At 41.5% G+C, this 20,359-nt stretch overlaps 1 protein-coding gene and 1 long non-coding RNA gene across 2 annotated transcripts in view; one reads left to right on the forward strand and one right to left on the reverse strand.

The window, feature by feature from the left end:
- Positions 1–20,359, reverse strand: part of LOC124869050 (zeta-sarcoglycan) — a 520,530-nt gene that overhangs the window by 329,345 nt on the left and 170,826 nt on the right. The gene's annotated exons all lie outside the window — the stretch shown is intronic.
- Positions 15,979–19,932, forward strand: LOC124869052. The gene is made up of 3 exons (XR_007038469.1): positions 15,979–16,292; positions 17,170–18,159; positions 18,250–19,932. It is a non-coding gene; the product is annotated as an uncharacterized LOC124869052 (long non-coding RNA).

The following is a 20,359-nucleotide window of genomic DNA, read 5'->3' on the forward strand; positions in this document are numbered from 1 at the left end:
CTATTAACAGTTTCTGAGGAACAGCATCTTTGCACACAAGTCTCTTTCCTCTCTTGTTTTTTGTCTTCATTTGTTTTAGTCTATTTTTCTAATATGCAGATAAGTCTGAGTAACTGGGAACCTACAGCAAAAAGTGTAGTGGTCTGACTGTTTGTCTCCACTATCTGTTCTTATCTGAATGCTTCATTCCTTGTGTATTTATCTTGTACAACACTTTAGCTTTGCCCTATGTTGGGTCCCAGCCATGGGGACAACATGAATGGCCAGTATGAACTTTCTGGAACTTTCAAAATAAATTGCATTCACCTCCTTCCAGTACAGCCAGGAATAGGGGTAACAGCGGACTTCCTGTGACGTCACTGTCCAAATAAAAACACCGGTTTTGCTACATCCTGTCTCTTCCACATGGCTCCCCAGCGGACGTGGATGGAGGGACACAGCGCGCTAATGTCTCTTTGCAGGCAAACAGACATAACTCTTCAAATTGGATCCAAGAGTGTCATACAATCACACGATCATATGCACTAAGTTAAGTAGGAATGAATTGCTGTTTGTGTATCCAGTATTCATTCATGAATGGGGGTAATTAAGGTACAAGCGTTGCTTGACTTTCTCTCTGAGGTCTACAGAAGCAAACTGTCTCCAGAGAGTTCCCAGCAGAGACCCTGTCTCTACAACGCCGAGTGAAGCAGTTTTCCCGGTCTGAAGAAAGGACAACGGGACTCCATCACCGTGGCTACAGCAGTAACATGCAGTTTGGCCGGCCGACACAGCGAGCCGCCCCACTCCACAGCTACGGAGGTTAGCTGCAGCTAACCCTTTGTTCACGGTTGATGTTTTCTTCAAACTTCATCGCCCTGGACAACATTTCCTCAGCACGGTTCACCTAAGAGGTTAGGTTTGGGCAGAGAGAGAAGTAGTATAGAATAAAATAATCTAAACGTTTTTTTGTTTTATGAAGTTTGGTTTTTTTTGTGTTGAAACTCAGCTATCTTAGTGCTAGCAGATTATCTGTTCAGCACACATGCTCAATTTGTGTTTTCTGTGTTTGTGTTTTTTTCTAAAGTTAAGACAAACTTTATTTAAAGGATGATTTTAACACAGAAGATCGGCCATAACTTGCCGTCCACGCTTATGCATTTTAAACCTTTTATGAATATTGTAGCTTCACACTGAAGGCATCAAAACTATGAATTAACACATGTGGGATTATATACTGAACAAACAAAGTGTGAAACAACTGAAAATATGTCTTATATTCTAGGTTCTTCAAAGTAGCCACTTTTTGCTTTGGTTACTAATCCTCACACTCTTGGCATTCTGTTGATGAACTTCAACAGGTAGTCACCTGAAATGGTTTTCACTTCACAGGTGTGCCCTGTCAGGTTTATTAAGTGGGATTTCAAACCTTATAAATGGGGTTGGGACCATCAGTTGTGTTGTGCAGGAGGTGGATACAGTACAAAGCTGATAGTCCTACTGAATAGAATGTTAGAATTTGTATCATGGCAAGAAAAAAGCACCTAAGTGACCAAGAGTCACTTCTGCTGCGGACGATAAGTTCATCCGAGTCACCAGCCTCAGAAATCGCAGGTTAACAGCAGCGCAAATTAGAGAACAGGTCAATGCCACAGAGTTCTAGCAGCAGACACATCTCTAGAACAACTGTTAAGAGGAGACTGTGTGAATCAGGCCTTCATGGTAAAATAGCTGCTAGGAAACCACTACTGCGGACAGGCAACAAGCAGAAGAGACTTGTTTGGGCTAAAGAACACAAGGAATGGACATTAGATCAGTGGAAACCTGTGCTTTGGTCTGATGAGTCCAAGTTTGAGATCTTTGGTTCCAACCGCCGTGTCTTTGTAGAAGAGGTGCAGAAGAGGTGAACGGATGGTTCCCACCGTGAAGCATGGAGGAGGAGGTGTGATGGTGTGGGGGTGCTTTGCTGGTGACACTGTTGGGATTTATATAAAATTGAAGGCATACTGAACCAGCATGGCTACCACAGCATTTTGCAGCGGCATGCTATTCCATCCGGTTTGCGTTGAGTTTGGCCATCATTTATTTTTCAACAGGAGAATGACCCCAAACACACCTTCAGGCTGTGTAAGGGCTATTTGACCAAGAAGGAGAGTGATGGAGTGCTGCGCCAGATGATCTGGCCTCCACAGTCACTGGACCTGAACCCAATCGAGATGGTTTGAGGTGAGCTGGACTGCAGAGTGAAGGCAAAAGGGCCAACAAGTGCTAAGCATCTCTGGGAACTCCTTCAAGACTGTTGGAAAACCATTTCAGGTGACTACTTCTTGAAGCTCATCAACAGAATGCCAAGAGTGCGGAGCAGTAATCAAAGCAAAAGGTGGCTACTTTGAAGAACCTAGAATATAAGACATATTTTCAGTTGTTTCACACTTTTTTGTTCAGTATATAATTCTACATGTGTTAATTCATAGTTTTGATACCTTCAGTGTGAAGCTACAATATTCATAGTCATGAAAATAAAGAAAACTCTTTGAATGAGGAGTGTCCAAACTTTTGGTCTGCACTATATATATATATACTTCTGTCTCTCTTTGAACCTGAATCTAGGGGGTAATGTCAAAAATAAGATGAGACACCAGACTCAACAATGCCGATGACCTAAAGGCCACTATCAAAGCAACCTGGGCTTCTATTACATGTCAGCGGTGCAACGCCACATTGATGCAGTAATTCAAGCAAAGGAAGGCTCAACCAAGTATGGAGTGCATAGAAATGACAACGCTTTTCAAAGCGTTCCAATATTATGAGACGGTTTTGATTATTTGTAAGTTTGATGTATTTTAAGATATAGGCTTTTTTTTAACAAATAAGATTTTGCTGTCAATTAATTAAATTAAAATTTCACAACATTTTTCTTTTTGAAAATGTGATCTCCATGCATTAATCTTGTTTTCAAGCTGTAAAAACAACTAAGATAAGATAGACTTTGTTGATCTCATAATGGAGAAATTAACTTGTTACAGCAGCTCTTAGTAACACACAAGTAGGGTGCAGATAGTTAGGAAAATGAGCAATCAAAGAAGAACAATGTAAATATGCAAAAACAAGTAGTAATAGTAGAATAAAATGATATAAAATAAATAACATATGCACAATAAAGAGGGTGGGTGATTGTGCTAAAGTGAAAATGATCACAAGTATTTACAAATACATAGATTATTAAATGAGTTATACAAAAGCATAGTAACTACTAACACAACTAATAGTGACAGATAGTTTCACAAAAGTTTCCTGTTTTGAAAAAAAAATGAAAAGCCCTAATGTGTGTTATTTTATTCAAGAATGATTTGAAAGAACAGGGTTCAAACAGGTCTCTCAAAGCACATGATTAAAACTAAGAACATCTACATAAAAGATATTTTGTCTCAGTAAAATCTCATAGAAGCAAACCTTCCGGTAAATGTGAATTCCTCACCAACATGCTTTTATCCACAACAATACAATGTGATGTCAGATGTTAATTCTCCCTTTTCTAAAGTGCTGACAGCACTCAATTGACTGAACAACTAACCGTCAATAAATGAAGAGCTTTTTGTGCATACATTTAGTGCTTTTTGTCTTTTTTTTAGCTCTAACTTCAGTCTTTTGTATTTGCAGTTTTGAAAAATGTTGCCTAACATGGAGCATATAAGAAACTGCAATGCAAATGATCTTAGTAAAATTGATGAGTGCTAACACACGTAAAGGCTCAACCCCGTTCGCCTCAGCCACTCAATTTTTTCATTACTTATACAGAGAGAGAGAGAGCAATCGTGAGAGTATGAGGATTAATGGCTACTTTATGTTGCTAAGTTTCTCTTTATCTCTCTCCATTGTTGCTGTCATGGGAGCATAAAATGTGCACACGCACATGCAGAAATACGCTCACACTCACACTTAAACACACCTGTCAAAAGAGACCATTGAGGATGGTAAGTGAGTTGGCTGCTGCCAAAATGGCTGCCTTTTGTTTACAAATCTCATTATCCTCTTCAGTTGACGGTGGGCGTGATGAGTAATTACTCCACCAATGTACAAGTCACACGGCTGGTGTAAAATTCACACTCTAGTAGGATGGATAATAGCTCTTGGTAAACACACACCACTTGCTGGTGACGAGGCCATCACTCAGAAAATGTGAAAGCGGAACATATGTTCAGAATTATCACTGAATGTGAGTACCACCATTTATGTGCAGTTGTCTTCCCATCTTGCCATTAAGCAAGATTTAGGTACATTTTCCCTTATGGGTTAGAAAACAGTCAAAAGGCACATTACATTTTAAGGATTTGGATGAGTTCACTATTTATATAATACAAGGCAATACATTTGTGGTCTAAACTCACTCTACTGCAAAATGGTTGTTGGATTTTCAGTAAATATAGACTGGCTACTGTTTAGACTTTAATGTTAGTCTTCAGATTTGCAGTGACGTGATGTGTCATATAACCTTAAATGCAAGCATGACAGTGAAAAATGCATATGCTGAAAATAAATTTTATAGCACCTGACAACAGGATGTTCTGAAGAAGCAAAGATTAATGCCAATGTGACAGTCTACACACATGTGCCATCACCTTAAGTTTGAAAAATATCTTAAATTAAATCAGCTTTTCTTTATGCTACTACTGTGATGTGTATTTTCCGCTATTGATGTTCCGTCTTATGTCTGAAATCACATAAAACCAAAACATGACTACCATTTAAATGGGGGATAAGCTAAACATTAAAGAATGCAGATATGCTTAAACATGATGTATGCCAATGGTTAACTGCAGATCATTTTAAAAATTAACACATCAAATACACATCCAACCACCTACAGACCCATACAAATAATCCATATAACTGAAAGTCATACAACTCTAGGTCACTATTTCATTGATGTGGCATGTCTACTTTGATGCCAGATGTAGTCTTGATTTAATAAAGTCAATCTTGCTATGATGAAACTATGATAACTTCTTGGGATATTATTTTTGCAAAGCAAAACTGCCCTGGCACATGTGGGCAACCAGCTTCTGCGTGGTATGACTAAAATGCTATTTTTTTTATCAGAATTGTCACACAAACACAGTAAATGTACTGTATGTATACTATTCAGTTTATTGGATAATTCCTAAATATAATACAAAATCAATCCCTGTAGAATCCTTTTTTTTAATTGCTTATAACACTAAATGGCCTAACTTGACATTGGATTTTACATTACTAATGACTACTCTATTTCTTTACATTTTTACATTTTGCCTTAAAATTTAAATAAAGTGTTCAGTACAAATGATCATAATATCCTAGAACCACAAAGTATGCAAATCATTCCAAAAGGCCAGAAAACGTCAAGCAAAAAAAAAAAAAAGAGTTTCAATGGATTCTGTATTAATAAATTAATGCATCTACCAAAACGTTTGAACAGAAGGCAAAATGGACTTCTCCTCGTTTGTTGAAGACATTTAACCTCTCATCCAAAAGGTTTCGTCATTTCTGAACAAGAGTTGAAAGTATCCCTAACATTACTTAAAGAGCCATCAAGGTCACTAATGTGGCATAGTCACTGCCGTACCATCCATTTAGTTCAATATCTGGGTTTTCACTTGAAGATCCAAATATGGCCCTAAGGATGTCAACATGCAAGCTGTTTTGGTCACACCTCTCAATGTGTGAATGCTTGTAAAACTGCCGGGGAAGGCAAGTCAAGGCTATACTGTAAGGGCATGATCTTCAAAAGTCTTTGTCGTTGCTGTGAATAGCAACAACAAAAGTTAACAAACTGCAACACTTATTGCACTTGCCATTTTTTTTATGTACAAAGAATTTAGGGCCCTCTATTTGGGATCTTTGAAGATCAGGCCCTAGTTGTTAGAAAGAGAAAACGTAAGGCCACTTCTACTCTTTAGTGTTTGGTTGTCACTGTTAACATAGGTCATAGAACTGTATGTAGAATATTTTGTTAACCCAATATTTTAGATTTTATTTGGCTCAGCTTTCTTTCTTGTATGCTTTTTAATCTGTTTTACTTATCCCATTCCATTATTAAAAACTAACATGCAATTTTGTCTCAAGTATTTTCACATCAGATTTCTTTTACTTCACAGTTAATGACCGCAAGTGATTTGATATTGTTTTTAAGCTTGACAACTGTGAGCTAATGCAAGTGACAGTTGATGCAACAGATAAAACGTACATATCAGCCTGCTTAAGTATCAGGGGAAATATTTTTTTTTTCAAAGTAGCTGCCAGAGTCGTTGATGACGGCAAGGAGGCTGAGGAGAGAGAAGATGAGTGTGAGAGGATAAAAAGAAGGTAAAGCATATAAAGTAACAACACTACTAAAGGGGCACAAGGATGCTTATTATGCTTTTTACATACAAACATCAATACAGTGTATCTAGTTGATGAACCTGTCTGTATTTTTAAGTATTTTCCATAAACTGAATGTGTGTGAATTAATTTATTATTGTGCCTTTGTTGGTGTGCTGGTGTGCGCAAGTCATCGCGTGTTTCCCATGGGTGAGTTCACAAGGTCCATACACTGGGTTGCATTATTGTATTGATTAATTGTCATTGATAACTGATGGCTGCAATGACTTGCTCTCTTGTTCTGTGTAGCGAGTGGAGATCTACTAGAAAATGAAATATGCCTTCAGTAATTGGTTTTAAATGGAAACGCTGACTTGGGTGGTTTGAGAAGTTTACTGCATTAGTGTTGAGGTTATTGTGTGTGCAGGAGATTAGAGTATGGATGCTTGTGCTTGTTTTTATGGGCAAGTGTGCTTTGTACATCTCATCTTAGGTGGAGCTGAGGCACTCATTAATTGCCTGAGGACTCCATTAGCCAGGCTGATTACCCGTGCATCACAGTGACAGGGAAGATGCTTGCATATGCTTGCACACACCAGCAGTGACAATTCTGTGGGTAAAATAACATCATAGAAAGCTGTTTGTGTTCCAAGGGACTAATTCAATGCACTGGAATTCAATAAGCTGCCAATCCAAAAGTGTTTTTCTTGGACTGTAAAACCATTGTGACAAAGAATGATGTAAGAGAGCATTAACATTTCAAGCTCTCTGAAACTGCCAATTATTCTGTAAATGTTTGGTTGAAGACTTTCTCAGTTTTCACTTACTCTCACCTATCCTTCAGCTTTTACTTCACTCTGTTTATTCTCCATTCATGCACAACAAAGGGTTGAGTTTATTTGCAGTTCTTTCCTTCACCAACTTAACTGAAAACTCAATAAATTACCATTCACCAAAAGAAACACACGCTGTTATGGTTAGAACGGCCGGGGAAAAAAATTGGTAGAGTCGGGTTGAATGCATGATTGAGTCACACAAAGAGCCAAAGGAGACAGGAGAATAAATTACAAAGGAAGAAGGCAGAAATTGATTGACACAGATGGTAGGCAATATACAAAAACAAAAACAAAAAAAAACATTTAATACGTGATTTTTAATATTATCCATTTTTTTGTATCAATATTTTAGGGGGCAATAATTTTATATAAATTGTTCAATCCATCCATCAATCCATTGTCTTCCATTTATCCGGGGTTGGGCAATAGTCTAAGACCCAGACTTCCCTCTCCCCAGCCACTTGGGCCAGCTCGTCCAGGGGAATCCCAAGGCGTTCCCAGGCCAGCCGAGAAACATAGTCCCTCCAGCGTGTCCTGGGTCTTCCTCTGGGCCTCCTCCTGGTGGAACTCGCCTGGAACACCTCACCAGAGAGGCGTCCAGGAGGCATCGTAACCAGATGCCCAAGCCACCTCAACTGGCTCCTCTCGACGTGGAGAAGCAGCGGCTCTACTCTGAGTCCCTCCCGGATGACCTAGCTTCTCACCCTATCTTTAAGGGAGAGCCCACAAACCCTGCAGAGGAAACTCATTTCGGCTGCTTGTATCCATGATCTCGTTCTTTCGGTCATGACCCAAAGCTAATGACCATAGATGAGGGTAGAAACGTAGATCACCCTGTAAACCGAGAGCTTTGCTTTTTGTCTCAGCTCTCTCTTCACCACAACAGACAGGTACAGGGCCCGCATCACTGCTGATGCAGCACCAATCCGTCTATTGATCTCCCGCTCCATTTTTCCCTCATTCATGAACAATACCCCAAGATACTTGTACTCCTTCACTTGAGGCAGGACCTTCCCCCCGACCCGGAGAAGGCACTCTACACTTTTCCGGCTCAAGACCATGTCCTCAGACTTGGAGACACTGATTCTCATCACTGATTCTGGTTTTATGAACGTCTAGACAAGCAACCTTTTTTCATTTGAGGGAAAGCATTTTTTATGTGCACTTTATTGTCTTTTATTGGTTTCTTACCAAAAATAACATTTGTTAACAGCTAGATTTATCTCCAGTTTCTATTCCCTGGGTTCTGACCCATTTGCTCCCCATTGTTTGAAGAACGTCCTGAAGCGCTCGAGCACTTTACACATAAACAACTGAAATGCCAAATATACTGCAGGTATGCATCGCTGCTAAGGAACTGACACAAATGCTACTAATTTGAGTGAAAGGGGTCCATGGCATTAGGTAATCTTAAACTATAAATTTTAGGTTGTAAATTGTTGAGGTTAGCTGTCTGACCCGCAATTAGCCTTCCAGTCCTCTGAGGAGTTGCTTATCTTTTCTCAACATGTAAAATAACTATTATTGACGCGGCGCTGGTGGTGTAGGGGTTAAACCCGAGACCACATATAGAGGCTATAGTCCGTGATGTGGCCATCCCGAGTTTGAGTCCCGGACCCGGCCGAATGTCTCCCCCTCTCTTTGCCCCTCCTTCCTGTCTACCTACTATCAAAATAAAGGCCTCTAGTGCTGAAAAAAAAAGAACTATTATTAATAAGATCACAGTACATCACTGAAAAAAAACTAAATTATGACAACTACTTATTTAGGTACAGGTAACACAATGTGCTGGGAACTTTGGGATATAGGGAAGAATTGTGGTCCGTTCTTTAAATAAGATGGCGATAATGGATTTTCATGCTGCCGTGGTGCATTTTTCAGTGGTGCAAGTCTTGGTTACATGAAACAGCAATTACCTGCATGCCTTCTACTGGTTTTGACTCAAAGCAGTCTATCTTCATATCCTGATTCCCTGATTCCCTGTGTTGTGATGAAACAACCCAACCCAAAAATCATGAGATAAGCATTTGACTGTTAAAAAGCTTAAAGCACAAACATGAACCAGATGGATCTTTAAAATCAGTGTCTGTTTAGCTTTTCATAAGTTAAGGAAAATAGAAGTATATAAAAAAAATAGGTATAATTCTTGGATAGCCTTTTTTGTCGCCTACCCGTTCCTTGCTCATACCGGATCTTCTGCTGATGAGAGAGGGAACAACCGAGTAAATCAGTGAAAGCTAGAGATCATTAACTGGATGGTAATTAGCCATTAGATCCAGACTGAGAAATAACAGCCAATCAACCTGAAACTGAATGGACACTAGCTGTGAGGATGTATAGGATGTTAGTGAGAAAGCCTTCGAGTAGGAGTACACTGCAGAGAAAGTTAATGAATAAATAAGTGACACACTAATACATGGTGTATGAGTGTGTGGAGGAGACTGGGCGTGTGTGCCCATTAGCCAGCTAAAAGCTATAGATACCCTGACAGAAATTAAGATTTACTTTTCTCTTCCATCACTAACTTTTGTCTTACTCCACTAGTCCACCAGTCCAAAATGGTGGCATGGATGGCTGCCTTGATACTTGTGTGTTTACTTTGTAGTTTGGTGCTATTTTCTAATTACTTTAACTAAAGAAGACCTCCTAAGAATCAGGCAGTTCTCTCTAGGCTTTTGTTCTCCAGTTTCCCTCCATCTACACCAGGGCTTTTTTCAGCCTGTGGTCTCAAAATAACTGTCTGGAATGGACTGGCAACCCCCTAAAAATGTATACATATTTTCCACTCTGTATTTATTTATACAATATGTGTAATAATTATATGTATTTTAAAATGACTTTATTTTTTTAATGTCATTTAATTATTTATTTTCATCACATATTATTTAATTATTTAAAGGGACATTTCATGGTACATTTCTTTATTTCATGGGACATCTGTTTATGTCATGTTCCAATTTTCTGCAATGGACTGACAACCCTTTCAGGGTGTACCCGCCTCTCGCCCATATAATCCTGGACATGGGCACCAGCTCCCATGCGACCTGTACGAAAGAAAGAGGTACAGAAGATGGATGGATGGATGGATGGATGGATGGATGGATGGATGGATGGATGGATGCTTTTGGACCTCCATACACGTCAGTGGTCACATTTAGATAATTATGAAAATCATTTTGCCACCCCACTATGGGAACCACTGATCTACACACCAGCTGAGCATCTGGTCCCTGTCAAACAAAAGGGATGAACTACTGCGTCTTAACTAAAAACAAACAAACATCAGACTTTCATATATCTGTTGCCCAGGGGCGTTTTTAAGGTCTCATAACATTAAGGTCTTTAGCCCAAATCCAAAATATTTAGATTTAAATAAGACAATTTATAGGTAATTTAAAATAAAAATAATATAGGACATATTGTACCAGTTCTCTGTCTCGGCTGGATTTAGACTGAATGTAAATTATTGTGAATCAAACAAAAAAAGGTAAATAATAATTTTACTTGGTTTTTATTTTGTTAGAAGCTGAATGAAGGATAAGGAGAAACAGAGTTTAGGACTGATGAAAAACGATTTTGCTGATGCAGATAATGATAAAAAACGTAATCAGATATTTTGCCAGATAAATTTGCTTGTTTTGTCATCTACATAAATTACCTTTTTAAACGTTACACTCTCATCAAAACGTTCTACTCCTGAGGATCCATTGTCTTAATTTCTTACATTTCAAACAAGGAAACTGGTATAAAGTTGATTTTCTTAAATTTTAGTCAAGTGGTTAATCCTAAAACACATTTATTTATTTTAATAATGCCAAGAGCTTTTGAAACATTTCATTAAAATTGTTCCTTCTTTAATGAACCTGTTCTCTTTTACTGCCATCTTTTCAGCCCTTCATTCCACTTCTGAAAAAAAATTTGAGAGGAGTTGTGGTGTTTAAAATAGAGCATAGAGCCTATTCCTGGACCTTATCAGTACTAATATTGCAGTTATTAATAACTGTATACATATGATATGCATGTCTCACCTTCAGTAAACCTGTATCCTTGTTTAATTAGTTTAGGTTATATTACATGTGTAATTTAGAAAAATAAAATGGTTAACTAATCAATGGTCCACCTGTGATTAATTGCTATGATTTATTTCTTAATTATACAGCATCTTTAAAGCCAGAGCTGTATGTTTAGAATCAGCACAGAAGATATGAAAGAGAAGAGGGAGGCTTACTTTTGGTCTTTCTACTACATCTTATTGGAACTAAGAGATATTTTCCTGGTTTAATGAGCAACACTTTTTTTTGTCTACATGTAGAACTAGACTATAAGACTGGCTGCTGCAATAAGATGCAATGTGTTGATCTGAAGGACCTTTTAATGTGTTCAGCTACGTTAGGATTACATGCTTTTATTTTGACTGAAGTAAAAGACCAGATATTTTCACATTATGATGCAAATCCGGCTAGAAGCTCACAGAGAAGGTTGCTACTGTTTTCTATCACAGACAGATCATTTAACTTCACCTTTAGCTCAGGTGAAAGTTCCTCATCATGACCCTGAAGATGCTTGAGTGAACCTCCACTTCATATCTTGCTGGGTGAATAAGTTATTAGCTGTAACTTACAGTTAGCTCATTCCGAGTCAGCATTCAGATTTTACCGCTATCTTTGTCTGGGTTATACCGCTCGGCGTCCCACCTGTTCCTGCACCCACACCCACCAGCCTCCCACTCTCTGGTTGGCTCCGCGGTTGCTCTGAAATGAGCCTTGTTTGAGGCGCTCAGTGTAACATTTCAGGTAATGAAGGAAGGAGGCAGGTCGAACTGGAGTAAACTGCTGTTCTGGACTTCTCCAGAATGGAGTCCGTCTCTGGCTGTGCGCGTAGTTGCGCATTCGCGGTGCCGCAAGTGCGCAAATAACAATTTTTTGTCTTCTCCTTTTAACTCATTGTCAACTTAGGTGGAGTTGGACGTGATTATATGGAACACAATTGAAAAAATCTGATTGTTTTAAAATAAAAATGTGAAGTCCAATACAATTTTGTGGCTGCATCTTTTTAATACTTCTAAATTTCTTCTATCAAGAAGTCCGGGGCTATTCACAAAACATCCGAGGCGTCCGCGCCTGCTGTTGCCTTTTGTGTCACCAAAACATGGCTCAGAGAACATATCCCGGACCTCATTTACCAGGGCTTTAGCTGTTTTGAAAGGTCACTCTGGCCCACAGGTTCGAAGTTTTACAGGATGTCTACCACACTGTCCCCATGCAGCCTTAGGACTCTCTGGCCACTTTCTGCTTCATCTCATACCAAGCTACAGGCAGAAAGTAAAATCTAACCGTGTGGTAAGGACAATAATGAGGTTGACAGAGGTGTCAAAGCAGAAGTTATAGACCTGCTTTGATTGCACAGATTGGAGTGTTTATGAAACTGCAGGAACTGATTTGAATTAACTCAGTGACACTGTGACATCATAAATCCGTTTTTGTTATGAGGTGTGTGCACACAAAGACTTCTTGACCATACAACAACAAACCACAGCTCATTCCACGTACTGTATTATCAAGCTGTACCAGACAAAGAAAGAGGCCTATAGCAGAGGGTTGCAGGTCCTGTACAAGCAGGCCAGAAACAAACTGAGGTCAGAGCAGCTAAGAGAAGCTACAACAAGAAGCTGATAAACAGTTTCTCAGCAAATGATGCAAGACAATATTGATTGACAACTTCAACAGCTTTTCTGGCAGGTTTGAAAAATGGCCAATCACACCTTACACCCATTATCTCAATGAGTATAGCTGAATCCTACCTAAAACGCAGTTTCCACTAGTACCTGCTTGTTTCAACTCGGTTTTTAGGGTTTTCCATTTGGTACTGTTAGAAAATGGAAAAAGGGGGGAGTGTGGGGGCATTCTCCCCCACAGCCGAGTCAACACAGGTTCCAGACTCGCACCTGTCTCCCCCCCGGGTTGTGGTTTACAAAACCACAACCATTTTAGCTGCACCTATGACGAATTCATTAAAGATTTTAAGTTGACTTTCGATATAAACATGGACCGTTCTAGTGTGGCTCGCCGTTTGCGAGCATTAAGGCAGCATGGTTGACCACTGACAGAGTTCACAATTGATTTTTGCACGCTGGCAGTTGCATCAGGTTGGAACTCCAGCGCCTTAAAATCCACGTTTTTTCAAACTCTAGATGAGACTTTGAAGGACGAACTCACCCTTTTGAATGAGCCCGAGGGACTGGACGATTACATCGCCCCGGCCGTCCGGTTGGACACCCGGATGAGGGAGAGGAGGCGGACCCGTTCTGAGCGGACCGCTGGTAGAGCGCATTTCGCCTCTCCTCCTCTGTTTCTGTCCCAGCCAGTGCAGCCACCGTGCCAGCCCGAGCCCATGCAGTTGGGGAGGGCGCAGCTTCCTGATGACGAGCGGCAGCGTCGTAGGGAGGCCGGGCAGTGTTTTTATTGTGGTTCCTCTGAGCATTTGATTTCTGATTGTCCGATCCGGCCAAATGGGCGGGTCCGCCGGTTTCACGCCCTCTCGTTTCACGCTACCAGCCACATTATTGATAAATCGACACACAGTTTCTTTGTCAGCCTTATTAGATTTGGGCTGTGAGCTAGATCTGATAGATCAGGATTTTGTCAGACAGCAACGCATTAGGACCGAGGTCTTGCCAGTACCATGCCAGGTTCTGGCTCTAGATGGCCAGATGCTCTACAGTATAACACACAGAACTGAACCCATTGAATTAGTATCATCTAGAAATCACAGAGAACGCGTTGCACTATTTGTTTTTCCCATTTCCCAGGCCTCATTAGTCCTGGGTTTCCCGTGGCTGCAGACCTATAACCCTCATTTAAACTAGACTGATTTAAGAAATGAGTCCTGGTCTGCCCGGTATTTGTCAACCTGTTTGCCCAGTATTTGTCAACCTGTTTGTCAGCTGTTACCCCTAGAACATCTGTGGAGGGGGTGGAGGACGAACCACCTGATCTCACCCGGGTGCCGCATGAATACCATGATCTTAGTTCCGTTTTCAGTAAGACACGGGCCCTGTCTTTACCTCCTCACTGCCCATATGACTGCGCAATCGACCTCCTACCGGGAGCTCTGTTGCCCTCCAGCCGGTTATGCAAGATATCTCAACCAGAGAGGGGGTCAATGGAGAATTATATAGCTGAGTCTCCCACAGCCGGCATAATTTGGCCGTCCTCGTCTACACTCGGAGCGGGTTTTTTCTTTGTCAGTAAGAAAGATGGCTCCTTACACCCCTGCATCGACTATAGGGGGTTGAACGCCATTACAGTTACAAATAAATACCCTTTACCTCTGCTCTCGTCTGCTTTCAAGCCCGTTCACAAGGCAACTATTTTTACCAAGCTCAACCTTAGAAACACATACCATTTAGTCCGGATCCGCCGGGGGGATGAGTGGAAGACGGCGTTCAAGACCCTGCTGGGACACTTTGATTATCTGGTGATGCCATTTGGATTGTGCAACGCACCTGCAGTTTTTCAGACTCTAGTAAATTATGTGCTGAGGGATTTTTTAAACGTGTTCGTTTTTGTGTATCTGGACGACATTTTGATTTATTCCAGAACTGTTGGGGAGCACCGCCGACATGTCCACTTGGTCCTACAGCGCCTCCTGGAGAACCAGCTCTTTGTCAAGGCCAAGAAATGCGAATTCCACCGACTCACCATCAGTTTTTTAGGTTTTGTCCTCGAAGGTCGGCCGGTTCGCCCCAACCCTGACAAGGTGAAGACCGTGGAGGACTGGCCAGCCCCAACCACTCAGAAACAACGTTTCCTGGGATTTGTAAATTTTTATAGGTCTATTCAGGACTACAGCCCCCCCTGACGGCGATGACATCCACCAAGGTCCCCTTCACCTGGCCAAAGCAGCTTTCAACCAGTTAAAGAGCAAGTTCGCCTGGGCCCAGGTCCTCATCCACCCGGATCCAGGAAAACAGTTCACATTGGAGGTGGATGCCTCGGACACTGGGGTGAGAGCGGTGCTCTCCCAGTGTCAGAGCCAGGATGGCAAACTCCACCCCTGCGCCTTCTTGGAGAGGAACTACGATGTCGGGGAGAGGGAGCTGCTGGCCATTAAGCTCGCCTTGGTGGAGTGGCGGCATTGGCTGGAGGGTTCTGAGCTCCCTGTGCTGGTTTTGACCAATCATAAAAACCTGTCGTATATCCAGTCTGCCAAATGTTTAAATCCCCATCAATCACGTTGGTCTCTTTTTTATTTCTGGATTCAACCTGTTAATTTCTTACAGACCTGGCACCAAGAACGTTAAGCCCGATGCCCTGTCCCAACAGTTCACCTCTGACGACTCTGAGAAGCAGGCCGCGCCCATCCTGCCTCCCAGCTGTACCGTTGGGGCCGTAACCTGGGAGATCGAGGACTGGGTGCGGCAGGCCCTCCTTGCTGACCCGTGCCCGGGAGTCGAACCACCCAACTGCATGTTCGTCCCCACAGCTGTACGGGGCCGGTTGATTGCCTGGTTCCACTCTTCAAAGTTCGCCATCCACCCAGGAGCCAGTCAAACTATTGCAGGTGTAACCCCTGGGTTCCCCAGAATATAAATATGTTATTGTTGTTTTGAAAAATAACAATGTATGCAGCTAAATATCTTAAAATAAGATATAAGAATTTCTAAGTCTTTTGGTAGGAGTTTGAACTGGGCAAGAGTCCAGTAAAAAGAAAATAAACAGTTGAAGTAAGAAGTCTATTAAAATATTGTGTTCTGTCACTTTAAGAACGAACGATATAGTGTAGTTTGTAAAAAAAAAAAAAAGAAAGACAGCTCAAGACGAGGTGTCTGGGTGGAGTTTGCCGGACCTTTTTGTGAGCCGGTTTGGGGAAAAGCCGGGGAAACCAACAGGAAAAAGTGCAACAACTGAACTGTGCACTAGCGCCGAGGGACAGTGGACGGATCGAGGAAGAAGCGGGCGGTGTGCTGGATGCTGGAGGTCTGCACCGGAGCCTGTGGATAAGGGAAGACTAGTTGCACCCGCGCTGGGCCCGCTGTTTGGATTTGGCCGCGGTGTCCTCCGCCTTTACCGAGGAAGGCGGGGATGAGTCGTCAGGACCTTATATAAATCCGTCACTGTGGATTGAGGACCAAGGGTGAGTGTCGTCAGTAACAGGCCTGCACCGGGGGTTTATGGACTATATTGCCGGCTTCTATTTGTTTTATATGTTTTTTTTTGTGGGTCCGCTAATTAAAATTATCCTGTAATTTCTGTGTATTGAATTAAGACTAAAGGACTCTTATGTGTTCGGGACTGTTCAAAATAAGTTCATTTAGAGCTCAATAAGCATTTAAACGAACGGGAAAGTTCCTATTTATAACTCAGGTGGTTGACAAAGTTTGTTGTATATTTATTTGCGTTTTCTGTTGGGGTATTGGAGAGGTTAAAGAAAACTGCAAACAGATGGTACCTGTTTTGATTTATAAGCATTCAGTCCAACCTAAGGTCGGTTACACTACAGTGTGATGGTATATTTCACTAGTTCACATGTGGTCTACTTTAATTTTCATTTCGAAGTTTGGGAAATAAATACTTTAAACTTATAAAGCATCGTTATTTATGGGTCAGACATAGGCAGTTTACTAAGTTTAATTATTTATGACAACTCAGTATCTGGTGGTTCATGGGAGGTGCAGTAAAACCAGTTCTTGGGGTGTGACCTTAAATAAGTAGAACCCAGAGCGCTATGTAACCTGTAACTCTATGCGTTACATTAACGCTCAGCTTGGACTCCTGCTTTACTTGCACAATGATCACCTGCACTGTTGTATTGCTCTTGCATCCAATACTGCTCTATATTTACTCTCACTCACTTAAAACTGTGCACATATATTTATATCATATTGTAGATATGTTTATACTGTTTAATTTGTACTGTATTGCACTGACTACGCCAAAACAAATTCCTTGTATGTCCAAAAACGTACTTGGCAATAAAGCTTTTCTGATTCTGATTCTGATTCTAAATCTAGCTTTAGATACAAGAAAGCGCTACACAGGTATTACCAGACACTTCTGGTGGCCCCCGCTGCACCGAGAGGTCAGAGAATATGTTTCCACCTGCCCAGTCTGCGCGCGGAATAAGACATCGAGCCGCCCGCCTGCGGGCCTTCTGCAACCACTGGCCATTCCCCTTCGACCTTGGTCCCAAATCGCAGTGGACTTCGTCAAGGGTCTACCATCTTCTCACGGTATGACCACCATTATGACCATTGTGGACAGGTTTTCTAAGGCCTGTCATCTTGTCCCTCTCAGGAGATTACCATCAGCCCTCCAGACCACCAAGTTCCTGGTTAAACATGTGTTCCGGCTCCTTGGAATACCTCAGGACGTGCTGTCAGATCGGGGACCCCAATTGAAGTCTCCCTGGGATATCAACCGTCCTTGTTTCCGTCCGATGAGAAGGAGATCACAGTAACGTCAGCACGACAGACCATCCGCAGGAGCAAGCGCATCTGGATTGCGGCGACGAAGGCTCTGCATCGGTCTGTGGCCCAGAACAAGCGCTACGCCGACAGGCAGCGCGTCCCAGCCCCGGCCTACCGACCGGGTCAGCACGTGTGGCTCTCCACACGGGATGTCCACCTCAAGTCCCTGTCCCGAAAGCAATCTCCCAGGTTCATTGGCCCATATTCCATCGAGTCTCTGGTTGGTCCCGCCTCAGTTCGACTTTGTTTACCCGCCAGTTTCCGGATTCATCCTGTTTTTCACATCTCTCAAGTTAAGCCGGTCTAGACCAGCACGCTTTGCTCTCCACCTGTGTCCCCTACCCCCGCCCAGGACTACCAGGGCCATCCCACCTATTCGGTCCATCCCCTGCTACTAACCTTCTCTCACCTCTAAGAGGCGCTGGAGCTGGAGATCGGAGAGTTTGACAGGTGCACATCGTTGCCTCATCAGCTGGAGGAATATATGAGGGTGGCTCGCTGGCACTTCTACGCCTGGGTGTTTTGCCTGCTGCGGTAGTGATCACCTGGCCAGCTACTTCTGAAATTTTGGAAGATCTCTTGAAAGCCTTTTGACTAATTGTCTGTTTTTCCTCTTCGCTTTAGGCCGTTCAAGCCCAGCCGCCGAAGTTGGGATTCCCTCTCTAGAAGACCCTACTGTTGAATCTGGACTCTGGATTGTTTCTGGTCTGGCAGCTGCCCTTGCGAGCCCTCCAGGCTGTTTAAGCGCCACCTGTCCACCCACCTTCGGCTTACCTGGACCATAGGAACACTCCAGCCGAGTCAGCACAGGCACACGTTCGAGACTCGCACCTGTCTCCCCCCCGGCGGATTGATCTCCAAATATAGCAATGCGAGGAATACATAGTAAAATACAGTATCTCACAAAAAACACTGGAAAACCACTTATTATTTTCATTTGATTTTATAAATATGCTCATCTTTTTATTGGTCTATCATAAAATGTCCTAAAAATATATTCAAGTTTAGAGGGGTTGTTAGTTGTTTAATAAATTTAAAAGGGGTATAAATACTAAAACATCTTTTTTGTGTAGTGATAGAGTGGGAACCTAATATGCAGTCCTCTATGCAGCCTACTAGGGTTCCCCTACCAACCTTTAGAGCTTTGTGAAATGTTCCCACAATTCTCTCTGTGACTGTTTCCTGTTTGAATACCGTGAATAATTACCACTCATGCAACAACGTCTTACATATAAAATTATATTTTAGGACAAGACTAACCATTACAGAGTGTCATTTTGTTAAAACTGCATTTCTCAGCATTAAATAAGAGTAAGAAAAATGAAGTTAAAAAATCCATTGAAGCAACAGAAGAGGGACAAATAGGCAGAGCTCAGGTAAATTAAACTGATGCATGGAAACAAGGAAGTGAAAGCAAGATATCTTAAGAAAATTGGAAAGATTTAAAGGAAAATTAAATTGAAGATATTTCAGGTAATTAAAGGTGTTTAATAGTACAAGATCCCAAAACGCACGATCCTCAGATCCTGTTTAATAAACCACAGGATCTGTGGTTTATTAAACCACAGATCCTGCTGATCTGTGACACATGCAAGGCAGCATAAATCTGTCTTGCATGTGTCACGCATAGCCAGTTTAAGGTATGCCATGTGTTTTTACATTAGAAAAACATGGATAAAGAGAAAAAATTCATTCATGATTAAAAGTAATAAAAAGAGCAAGAACTCCAAACATTTTCTTGGAACTTTATTTTTCTCTGATGGCCTTGTGTAAAAACTGGATACATAACAGAATGTTTAGCTTCATAGCAGTATGATTTGCTAGGATATGTGAGATAGTTTTGTGAGAATTTTGCTTCAGTATCAATGTTTTAGATCATTTTTAAATAATTCAAAGGAAAGAAAGCAAGGCACTGTTCTCATTAGCAAGTTGCAGTGGGGCCCATGGTCCTTCTCTCTCTAGAAGTTTAAAAAGCAAGATTTTAGCTTCATTTCTGTATTTCTATTTTTTGCCTGTGCTATTTGCTGAACGCTAAAACTGGATGTGAAATGATTCTGTGCTGCAGATGATTTTCTAGTGGCTTTCAAGTGTGACCTTTAACATATTTTAAGATCAATAAATCCTTGAGCTTTTTTAGTGTTGCGGTAAAATCTAAGTTTTTTAAAAACTAGTGTTTTTCCAAACACATTTGTGTCTGAGTGAATATTCTAGAAAGATTAAAAATCTTGAAAGAGAGGGAAACTTTTGAAGAGAAAAGTATGTCTCTAATTCTGTGCTCCCATTAAATCCCTAAAATACTTCATACAATCCTCCCTCTTGAGGTGTGAGCCTTTCTTTCTCTCTACTGGTGCTTGTTTCAGGCAGAGAAATGGTTTGGGATAATTTCATGCTAATTTTCCACAGCTGGTGTTACAGGAACGACAATCAATAGATAAGAGAACGAAGATACCCATCCTAATTTTGGGCACCACTGCCAACTGTCTTGTTAAAGAACTGGATGGACAAAATACTGAGCCAAAGGGGTTTGGATGATGAAGTTTAACTGTGTGAATCCATACTGATGAGGCTGTTGTCCTGAGGTGATTTGTTCCAGTTTAACAAGGACAAAGCTGTTTGCCCTTCTGTTTGAAGGAGAAGCAGCAGTAAAAAGAAGCAATCTCAAATGCACAACAACGTGAGCGGGTTTGTGGACTGGATGAATACTGCAGACTGCTAGCTGTGGTTTCATATGACA

The sequence above is a fragment of the Girardinichthys multiradiatus genome, chromosome 5, assembly GCF_021462225.1.
Source record: "Girardinichthys multiradiatus isolate DD_20200921_A chromosome 5, DD_fGirMul_XY1, whole genome shotgun sequence".
In the NCBI taxonomy this organism is placed as follows: domain Eukaryota; kingdom Metazoa; phylum Chordata; class Actinopteri; order Cyprinodontiformes; family Goodeidae; genus Girardinichthys; species Girardinichthys multiradiatus.